An 11767-nucleotide genomic window follows, 5' to 3' on the forward strand; every position below is an offset into this window, starting at 1 on the left:
ATAATCAGAGAGAGGATCAAGACTGCTGCTAGTCGGCAGAAGAGTTATGCAGATATCCGCAGAAGACAGCTAGAGTTTCAGGAGGGGGATTTGGTTTTGCTTAAGGTGTCTCCTATGAAAGGAGTGGTTCGGTTCGGGAAGAAGGGTAAGTTAGCTCCACGGTACATCGGTCCTTTCGAGGTGCTTCAGAGGGTCGGTAATGTGTCGTACAAGCTAGACTTGCCTGCTTCGATGGAGAGAATCCATCCGGTTTTCCATGTTTCTCTGTTACGGAAGTACGTGTCAGATCCGAGTAAGGTTCTTAGTGAGCCTGATATGGAGATCCATGAGGATCTCACCTATGTAGAACAGCCAGTGCGGATCCTAGACACTCAGATCAGAAAGCTGAGGAACAAGGAAATTCCGATGGTGAAAATCCTTTGGAACCACCACAATATTGAAGAATGCACCTGGGAGACACGGGAGTCTATGCTCCAGCAATACCCCCATCTGTTTTGAGGTGAGTGTTAGTTGTTCTATGTATTGCATGTATGATATGTTGTATGTTATGATTGATGCCATGTTTTGTATGTTAGTTGAGGAACATTCGGGGACGAATGTTCTTAAGGGGGGGAGAATGTAATACCCGGCTAGACTCCGGTATCGGAATCCCTACCGTCCGGTGGGATCTCGGATGTCGGAGGCCCCTAGAAGGGTAAAATGATGTTTTTCTGAAATGTTTTCATGTATTTCATGTTTTTAAGTATGAAAATTTAATGAGTTTTTGCATGAAAATTCTTTAGAGGAAAACCCAGGTTCGGCCGCCGAAAGTCAAGTTCGGCCGCCGAACATGCATGCTTTCGGAGGGACTTTAGGCGCCCGAAAGTTTTGAGTGAGGGAAATGCAGGTTCGGCCGCCGAACTCCAAGTTCGGCCGCCGAACCTTGCATGCATGCGGAGGCACTTTCGGCCCCCGAACGTGGCCTGGCCAGCCACCTATAAAAGGGGCACTTAGCCGAAATGGGAGAGTTTTCTCCCATTTTCGACCTCAGTGAGCTTCCGACCTCCCTCTCCCAAATCTTGTGTTTTTCCTTCAATCCCCACCATTTTCTTTGAGTTTTAAGGTTCCACAAAAGTTTTTGAGTGTTTTTAAGCAAGTTTGGAGCTTGGAGGTCTTGGAGCTAAATCCCTCCATTTTCCGAGTTAGGGTCGTTCTTCCTCTAGATCTTCAAGAGGTAAGCTTCGATCTATGCTTCTTTTATGTTTTATGAAAGTTTTATGCAAGTTGATGGGGTAGAATGCATGTTTAGGTCTTATGTATGTATATGGGTATCATGTATACCTTGAGGAACAATGTATGTTGATGTTTGTGTGTTGGAAGTGTTGTAGATGGGGTATGCTATAGTTTGAGACCCCTAGGTGTGATGTATGATGTGTATGCATGTGTAGAAACAAGTTTATGCATGTTTTGAGGTGTTTTGGAGGCTGTGGACACAAGGGAACCAAGTTTCTGCCCTTCGGCAGAAACTCAGGTTCGGCCGCCGAAGTGACTTTCGGCCGCCGAACCCCCTTGTGGAGGCAGTTTCGGCTGCCGAAGCCTGCCCCCGAAACTCAAGTTTCGTCTCTGTCTGGGAGGTTCGGCCGCCGAAAGTGCCGCCGAACCTGCATGACTTTCGGCTGCAGAGGGACTTTCGGCCGCCGAACCTGCCGCCGAAAGTGCCCTGTTCAGCCATTTCTTGCATGTTTTCATGTGATGTTTTCAGGATGTTTTAGGGGGTCTTTGGGGAGTTTTTTGGAGTCATGTTCACGTATGTTTGGTGCCTCATTTGAGTCCACCTGTGTAGGTTCGGACCCGAGGAACCGAGACCCCCGGTTGTGAGATAGTCGTTCAGAGTTCGTTGTTAAAGCTTCAGTTACCAGGTGAGTGGAACAACCCCTTAAACTTTAAAGTAAAGGAATAAATGAATGAATCATAAAGCATTGCCCATGCATCATTATGCCATGCAATATTAGGTTGTATGCATTAGAATTCACGAATATGTTGCATTGCATACTTTGTTGTTGATGTGGATGAATGTTGAATGATCCATTAGCCCTTGTATGTCATGATAGCCTATGTGAGTCCAGGCGTGCCTGCTACGGCTCTACGCCCCTGGCACTATGACTGATTATGAAAGTCCGGGTGTGCCTGCTACGGCTCTACGCCCCCGGCATGTATGAGTAAGAAAGATTGGGGCTATATGGTGACAAGTTCATCCTTGTTGTGAAATGTTTGTGTTATGGCGCATACATGAAAGCATGAATAAGAAAAAGTTAAATAATAATAATAATAATAAAATGAATAATAATATACCTAAAAAGGGAGGAATTAAAACAAATGTTTTTAGTTTCTGCTCACTGGGCTCTAGTAGCTCACCCCACTCCCTTTATCCCCAAAGTTGCAGGTTCAGGATAGATCAAGAAGTCGGCTAGAGTGAAGTCAAGCCTTGTATGTTGTAATAGATAGTAGTGGACATGAACATGATGTAATGAGTATTTATGACCATGTAATGTAATGAATGAGTAATGTATAGTTATGATATGTAATGATGATGATGATTGAGGATTAGTATGTGCTTGACCCTATGTTTATGGTTATCCCCTTGGCACATGATCTATAGAATTGTTTTTATGATGTTTTTGATAGTCCAAGCTTATCGAAAGATGAAATACCCCATTGAAGCATTTGATGAGGACTCCAGTGGTGGTTATGTTATTAGAGGTGCACATGTTCAGGTTAAGCTTGGAAAAAGAAAGAAAAAGTTTACAGTTTCATGTATGTTGATCATGTATGGGATATTACAGGTTACAGGAGGTATGCTTGGCTTGCTACGGGTCCCGGCGGCCTTAAGCCGATCTGGATCCTAGCGCCGGTAACGGGTCGGATTTCCGGGTCGTTACAGAGTGGTATCAGAGCCCTAGGTTCATATGGTCGGACCTAGAGTGTCGGGCTCATAGATGTTCTAGAAGGTCAAGCACACTAGGAAAATCATGTCCACTAGGATAGGATGTAGAGTCCTGTCTGTATGATGATATGATATGCCATGATGATATGCATGTGCATAAATGCTATGATGTGATGCTATGTATGTGATGAGGGTTCATGTGTTTCCACATGAACCATATGATGCTAATGATTGCTTATGCTATGTGTTGTTTTTCAGAGGATAGAATGAGAGGAACTCGTCGATCTGCACGATTGACTGGAGTGCCACCTCAGGACGAGGGCACTGATGCCCGTCCTTCAGCTTTGCCTCGGGCAATGTCCAGTAGGTCCAACAGAGACAGAGTAGCTAGAGACCCTAGAAGGTCTTTGGATCTGGGTAGAAGCGGATCAGTAAGAGGAACAGTGCAGGGAGGAATGTCTGAGGATATGGAAGTAGATCAGAGGAGGGATGGCAATCTTGGTGTGAGCATGCCGGAGGAGGGCATGGGAGAATCAGAAGGAGGCACTCAGGCCTCGAGTTATGTCCAGCCACATCACTACCCACCCTATTCACACCATCCAGGGTGTTCGATGGGAGGTACATCGGATTACCCCAGTTTTAGCCCTTATCCTCCACATATGCCATACCCACCTTACTACCCACCATACTCTCAGTACCCCATGTACCCACCTCCACCTCCCTATACCAGTACAGCAAACCCTACCCCAGGGGATGTTGCACCTCCACCACCACCAGTACCTACTGTCCCGGAAACACAAGTACCCAAACCTACCTCATCTGGAGGGAGCAAGGTCAAGATGACCGATTACATGAAGTTGGGTGCTCCTCAGTACAGAGCAGGTGATGACCCATTTGAGTATCTGAGCAGGGTCAAGACTATTACAGATGAGATAGGGGCTGATGACAGTAGAGCCATTCAGATGGCTGGGTTCACACTGGAGTGCAAGAAGGCACGTAGTTGGTTTAAGAACTATGTGAACCCGAGAGCGGACAGTATGTCCTGGGAGGAGTTCGCAAATGAGTTTGCAGGATGGGCTTTCCCTGAGAGCTCTAGAGAGCAGAAGATGATAGAATTCGAGCAGTTGAGGCAGACTGATCAGATGAGTGTGGAGGAGTATACAGACAGGTTCCTGGAGTTGCTGCCATATGCTGGGCTAAATTTGGACACAGATCAAAAGAAGTCAAGTAGATATATTATGAGGCTGCACTCCAGGTATTCCTCTTTGGTACAGTCAGCAGAGAGGGAGAGTTTCCATGCCATAGTGGATATGGCTAGGAGAATGGAGGCTAGTGCTATCGTTGAGGGGAAGGTAAAACAGTCAGTGGCACAGTCTTCTGGTTCCAAGACCCCAGGTGGGGAAAGGTTAGACTCTTCTTCTCTGAGTACAGCAGTTGCAGGAAATAAGAAGTGGGACAGAGGTCACAGAAAATCTAAGAAGAATAAGTTCTGGAACAAGATCAAGTCAGGTCTGGGTTTAGGCAGTGGCTCAAGCTCTGGCGCAGAGGTTACAGCATGTATGAGATGTGGGAGACCACACAAAGGAGTATGTCTGGCAGGGACAAACACATGTTTCAGATGCGGACAGGCGGGTCATTTGGCTCGAGACTGTCCTAGAGCAGCCTTTGCAGCACCGTCTCAGCAGACAGCCTCCGATAGTGTGGTACAGCCAGTAGCCCCAGCCGCAACACAGGCCAGTGGCAGAGGCAGGGGGAGAGGGTCAGCCTCTTCATCAGCAGGATACAGAGGTGAAGGTCCATCAGCTCCGGCGCGGATCTTCACTATGACTCAGCAGGAGGCCAGCACATCCAACACCGTGGTGGCAGGTAATCTCATCGTTGGTTGTTCTGATGTGTATGCCTTAATGGACCCGGGTGCATCTCATTCTTTTGTTGCTCCGAGAGTCGTGGAGAGGGTAGGATTGATGGTCTCTGGGTTAGAGTGTCCCCTATGGGTCAGTGGACCCAAGTGTGACCCGTCAGTGGCAGAGGCAGTCTGCCAATGTAGTCCAGTTTTCATAGAGGGAAGATGCCTTTCCGCCGACCTCGTGGTTCTAGATTTGACAGATTTTGACGTCATTCTAGGGATGGATTGGTTATCGACCCATGGTGCTACCTTGGACTGTAGAGACAAGGTAGTCAGATTCAGAGATCAGGATGGGTCAGAGGTTGTCTTCAGAGGAGACAAGAGGGGTACACCTAGAGGTCTGATCTCAGCTCTTCAGGCTCGTAGGTTGCTCAGGAGGGGATGTCAGGGGTTTCTAGCTCATGTGAGAGAGTTAGATAGTCATGTCAGAGAGCCCGCCTCAGTGCCTGTGGTGAGTGAGTTTTTAGATGTTTTCCCAGACGAGCTGCCAGGGTTACCACCTGCTAGGGAGATAGAGTTCGAGATTGAGTTAATGCCGGGTACCAGACCGATCTCTATCCCTCCCTACAGGATGGCACCAGCTGAATTAAAAGAACTGAAGGAACAGTTGCAAGAGCTGGTAGATAAGGGTTTCATCCGACCGAGTACTTCACCTTGGGGTGCTCCGGTTTTGTTTGTGAGGAAGAAGGATGGATCCCTCAGACTTTGTATCGACTACAGACAGTTGAACAAGGTCACTACCAAGAACAAGTACCCTTTGCCGAGGATCGACGATCTATTCGACCAGCTAGCAGGAGCAGGTTGTTTCTCCAAAATAGATCTGAGATCAGGGTACCATCAGTTGAGGATAAGGAATGAAGATGTACCGAAAACAGCTTTCAGGACCAGGTATGGGCACTATGAGTTCCTTGTGATGCCGTTTGGGTTGACCAACGCCCCTGCAGCATTCATGGACCTCATGAACAGAGTATTCAGTCAGTATCTAGATCACTTCGTTATTGTCTTCATAGATGATATCTTAGTGTATTCCAGAAATGCAGAGGAGCATGCCCATCACCTGAGGACAGTTTTGCAGACCTTGAGAGAGCATGGCTTGTATGCCAAGTTCTCCAAGTGTGAGTTTTGGCTTAGGAGCATATCATTCTTGGGGCACATTGTGTCAGAACAGGGTATTGAAGTAGACCCCAAGAAGGTAGAGGCTGTAGCTAACTGGCCTAGACCCACCACAGTGACCGAGATCAAGAGTTTTCTGGGTTTAGCAGGTTACTACAGGAGGTTCGTTCAGGACTTCTCAAAGATTGCTGCTCCTATGACCAAATTGACAAAGAAGAATCAGAAGTTCATATGGACCGATCAGTGTGAGGAAAGCTTTGAGGAGCTTAAGAGGAGGTTGACTTCAGCACCGGTGTTAGCTCTGCCAAGAAGTGATGATGACTTCTCCGTATATTGTGATGCATCCCGTGTGGGACTGGGTTGTGTGCTAATGCAAAATGAGAGGGTGATCGCTTATGCTTCTAGGCAGCTGAAGAAGCATGAGCTGAATTACCCCACACATGACCTAGAGATGGCAGCAGTGATCTTTGCACTCAAGATGTGGAGGCATTACCTTTATGGGGTAAAGTGTGAGATCTTCACAGATCATAAGAGCCTGCAGTACATCCTGAGTCAGAGAGAACTGAATATGAGGCAGAGGAGATGGGTAGAGCTGTTGAGTGACTATGATTGCAAGATTCAGTACCATCCGGGTAAGGCGAATGTTGTGGCAGACGCCCTAAGCCGGAAATCACTCGGCAGTCTATCCCACATTTCAGCAGAGAGGAGGCCGGTGGTGAAGGAGTTCCACAGACTTATGAGTGAGGGATTACAGTTGGAGTTGTCTGGCACAGGTGCCTTAGTGGCTCAGATGAGAGTGACACCCGTGTTTCTGGAGCAGGTAGCTCAGAAACAGCATGAGGACCCAGAGTTGGTCAGGATAGCCAGAACGGTTCAGTCAGGCCAGAGTAATGAGTTCAAGTTTGATGATAAGGGGATCCTCCGCTACGGGAGCAGATTATGTGTGCCAGATGACATTGGTCTGAAGGGAGATATTATGGGGGAAGCCCATAATACCAGGTATAGTGTTCACCCTGGAGCCACCAAGATGTATCAGGATCTGAAGAGAGTGTATTGGTGGCCAGCTATGAAGAAGGACGTGGCACTGTTCGTGTCAGCCTGCGATGTGTGTCAGAGGGTGAAACTGGAGCATCAGAAGCCGGCTGGAATGTTGAATCCACTACCGATTCCAGAGTGGAAATGGGAGAATATAGCTATGGACTTCGTAGTGGGGTTACCGGCGACGTCCAACAGATTGGACTCCATATGGGTGATTGTGGACAGACTCACCAAATCTGCTCACTTCATCCCTGTCAGGAGTGGTTACTCTGTGGACAAGTTGGCGCAGGTGTACGTAGATGAGATTGTCAGACTGCATGGGGTCCCGGTATCTATAGTGTCAGATAGAGGGCCCCAGTTCACCTCCAGGTTTTGGCGGAGTCTGCAGAACGCTATGGGTACCAGATTAGACTTCAGTACTGCCTTCCACCCACAGACAGACGGACAGTCAGAGAGGACCATCCAGACAATAGAGGATATGCTCAGAATGTGTGTGCTAGATTTTGGCGGTTCTTGGAGGCAGCATCTACCTTTGGTGGAGTTTGCCTACAATAACAGCTATCATGCTAGCATAGGGATGGCTCCATATGAAGCTTTGTATGGGAGGAAGTGCAGATCACCTATCTGCTGGGAAGAAGTAGGAGAGAGGACTCTTGCGGGTCCGGAGTTAGTAGAGCTTACCAGCAGGGTAGTACCCATAATCAGAGAGAGGATCAAGACTGCTGCTAGTCGGCAGAAGAGTTATGCAGATATCCGCAGAAGACAGCTAGAGTTTCAGGAGGGGGATTTGGTTTTGCTTAAGGTGTCTCCTATGAAAGGAGTGGTTCGGTTCGGGAAGAAGGGTAAGTTAGCTCCACGGTACATCGGTCCTTTCGAGGTGCTTCAGAGGGTCGGTAATGTGTCGTACAAGCTAGACTTGCCTACTTCGATGGAGAGAATCCATCCGGTTTTCCATGTTTCTCTGTTACGGAAGTACGTGTCAGATCCGAGTAAGGTTCTTAGTGAGCCTGATATGGAGATCCATGAGGATCTCACCTATGTAGAACAGCCAGTGCGGATCCTAGACACTCAGATCAGAAAGCTGAGGAACAAGGAAATTCCGATGGTGAAAATCCTTTGGAACCACCACAATATTGAAGAATGCACCTGGGAGACACGGGAGTCTATGCTCCAGCAATACCCCCATCTGTTTTGAGGTGAGTGTTAGTTGTTCTATGTATTGCATGTATGATATGTTGTATGTTATGATTGATGCCATGTTTTGTATGTTAGTTGAGGAACATTCGGGGACGAATGTTCTTAAGGGGGGGAGAATGTAATACCCGGCTAGACTCCGGTATCGGAATCCCTACCGTCCGGTGGGATCTCGGATGTCGGAGGCCCCTAGAAGGGTAAAATGATGTTTTTCTGAAATGTTTTCATGTATTTCATGTTTTTAAGTATGAAAATTTAATGAGTTTTTGCATGAAAATTCTTTGGAGGAAAACCCAGGTTCGGCCGCCGAAAGTCAAGTTCGGCCGCCGAACATGCATGCTTTCGGAGGGACTTTAGGCGCCCGAAAGTTTTGAGTGAGGGAAATGCAGGTTCGGCCGCCGAACTCCAAGTTCGGCCGCCGAACCTTGCATGCATGCGGAGGCACTTTCGGCCCCCGAACGTGGCCTGGCCAGCCACCTATAAAAGGGGCACTTAGCCGAAATGGGAGAGTTTTCTCCCATTTTCGACCTCAGTGAGCTTCCGACCTCCCTCTCCCAAATCTTGTGTTTTTCCTTCAATCCCCACCATTTTCTTTGAGTTTTAAGGTTCCACAAAAGTTTTTGAGTGTTTTTAAGCAAGTTTGGAGCTTGGAGGTCTTGGAGCTAAATCCCTCCATTTTCCGAGTTAGGGTCGTTCTTCCTCTAGATCTTCAAGAGGTAAGCTTCGATCTATGCTTCTTTTATGTTTTATGAAAGTTTTATGCAAGTTGATGGGGTAGAATGCATGTTTAGGTCTTATGTATGTATATGGGTATCATGTATACCTTGAGGAACAATGTATGTTGATGTTTGTGTGTTGGAAGTGTTGTAGATGGGGTATGCTATAGTTTGAGACCCCTAGGTGTGATGTATGATGTGTATGCATGTGTAGAAACAAGTTTATGCATGTTTTGAGGTGTTTTGGAGGCTGTGGACACAAGGGAACCAAGTTTCTGCCCTTCGGCAGAAACTCAGGTTCGGCCGCCGAAGTGACTTTCGGCCGCCGAACCCCCTTGTGGAGGCAGTTTCGGCTGCCGAAGCCTGCCCCCGAAACTCAAGTTTCGTCTCTGTCTGGGAGGTTCGGCCGCCGAAAGTGCCGCCGAACCTGCATGACTTTCGGCTGCAGAGGGACTTTCGGCCGCCGAACCTGCCGCCGAAAGTGCCCTGTTCAGCCATTTCTTGCATGTTTTCATGTGATGTTTTCAGGATGTTTTAGGGGGTCTTTGGGGAGTTTTTTGGAGTCATGTTCACGTATGTTTGGTGCCTCATTTGAGTCCACCTGTGTAGGTTCGGACCCGAGGAACCGAGACCCCCGGTTGTGAGATAGTCGTTCAGAGTTCGTTGTTAAAGCTTCAGTTACCAGGTGAGTGGAACAACCCCTTAAACTTTAAAGTAAAGGAATAAATGAATGAATCATAAAGCATTGCCCATGCATCATTATGCCATGCAATATTAGGTTGTATGCATTAGAATTCACGAATATGTTGCATTGCATACTTTATTGTTGATGTGGATGAATGTTGAATGATCCATTAGCCCTTGTATGTCATGATAGCCTATGTGAGTCCAGGCGTGCCTGCTACGGCTCTACGCCCCTGGCACTATGACTGATTATGAAAGTCCGGGTGTGCCTGCTACGGCTCTACGCCCCCGGCATGTATGAGTAAGAAAGATTGGGGCTATATGGTGACAAGTTCATCCTTGTTGTGAAATGTTTGTGTTATGGCGCATACATGAAAGCATGAATAAGAAAAAGTTAAATAATAATAATAATAATAAAATGAATAATAATATACCTAAAAAGGGAGGAATTAAAACAAATGTTTTTAGTTTCTGCTCACTGGGCTCTAGTAGCTCACCCCACTCCCTTTATCCCCAAAGTTGCAGGTTCAGGATAGATCAAGAAGTCGGCTAGAGTGAAGTCAAGCCTTGTATGTTGTAATAGATAGTAGTGGACATGAACATGATGTAATGAGTATTTATGACCATGTAATGTAATGAATGAGTAATGTATAGTTATGATATGTAATGATGATGATGATTGAGGATTAGTATGTGCTTGACCCTATGTTTATGGTTATCCCCTTGGCACATGATCTATAGAATTGTTTTTATGATGTTTTTGATAGTCCAAGCTTATCGAAAGATGAAATACCCCATTGGAGCATTTGATGAGGACTCCAGTGGTGGTTATGTTATTAGAGGTGCACATGTTCAGGTTAAGCTTGGAAAAAGAAAGAAAAAGTTTACAGTTTCATGTATGTTGATCATGTATGGGATATTACAGGTTACAGGAGGTATGCTTGGCTTGCTACGGGTCCCGGCGGCCTTAAGCCGATCTGGATCCTAGCGCCGGTAACGGGTCGGATTTCCGGGTCGTTACACTAGAAGTCTTCAACCCACTCTATTAACAGCTCACTAAGCCACAAGGAAGGAGAAACACGCGGGTTCAAAACAAACAGCATACACATCCGAACATCTACAAGTGAACATACCTGACGTCACTGTGTTCGATGTGATAGCTTCCTACTGAGTCAGGGTGAAGATCCGAGCTAAAGCTAACGGAACTTCTTTCGGGAACTTACTAATGGATGGCTAACCCTGTCCTTAGCCTCAACTACCACTTAATCCCAGATTAAACAGAAAGCTCCTCTTAAACTTACACTTATTCTTCCTCTTTTCTTTTTCTGTTCTCGTCTCGTTTACTTACTCTTCTTTTTTTCCTTTATCTGCTCTCTTTCCCTTCCTGTTATGCTGTTCTTACTCTTTTTTTTTTCTTATTTTGTTCTCTGACTTATTGCTTATCCTTGAGGGCTGCACTCGGAGATGAGAGATCATTCTCCCTATACCTGGATAAAATCCAAGGCCAGAGCATCTCATAGCAACACTCTCGAGTATCTTTCCTAGCTTACTAACCACTAACTATTACTCATTTGGCTTTTACCATCTCACTTATTCTACTGGTGCCATCCTACAGAGAAGACTAGAAATGATGGGTATAAACACCATTCCTAACCTACTCATGCCAAAGCTGTCATCTCTGCTCTGCTCATCCTCCTCTACGACTCTCATAAACCCTGACATACCACTCTGAACAACTCCCCTTCTACTCGCATCAACAGACCTTCCAGGGTCCCATGATGTACCTTCTCTGCTTAAACTATCTGACATTGCCCTTTGCAGAATAGGGAGATGAGCATCCATGCTCTCACTCTCTGGCGGAGCTCCTGTCAATCTAGCAGATTGACTAGTTCCTTTCATCCTGTTTCTGAAAAGCACAACATCACACAAAAATCTCATCAAATGATCCATGTGAGAACACATGAATCCGCAGCACATATCAAACATATCAATAATGCACATGCAACTCATCATGGCATTTCACATCATCATGCAAGACAGGACTCCACATCCTATCCTAGTGGACATGATTGTACCTATTGTGCTTTCCCTCCTATATAAGACAACACCTCTTTCCGATGTGGGAATCTGCTCCTTGAGCATCTTCGATCAACACACCGTACTCGAAGATCTAAAAGTCTGACATCTTAACCT

This window comes from Manihot esculenta, chromosome 13, assembly GCF_001659605.2.
Source record: "Manihot esculenta cultivar AM560-2 chromosome 13, M.esculenta_v8, whole genome shotgun sequence".
Classification (NCBI taxonomy): Eukaryota; Viridiplantae; Streptophyta; class Magnoliopsida; order Malpighiales; family Euphorbiaceae; genus Manihot; species Manihot esculenta.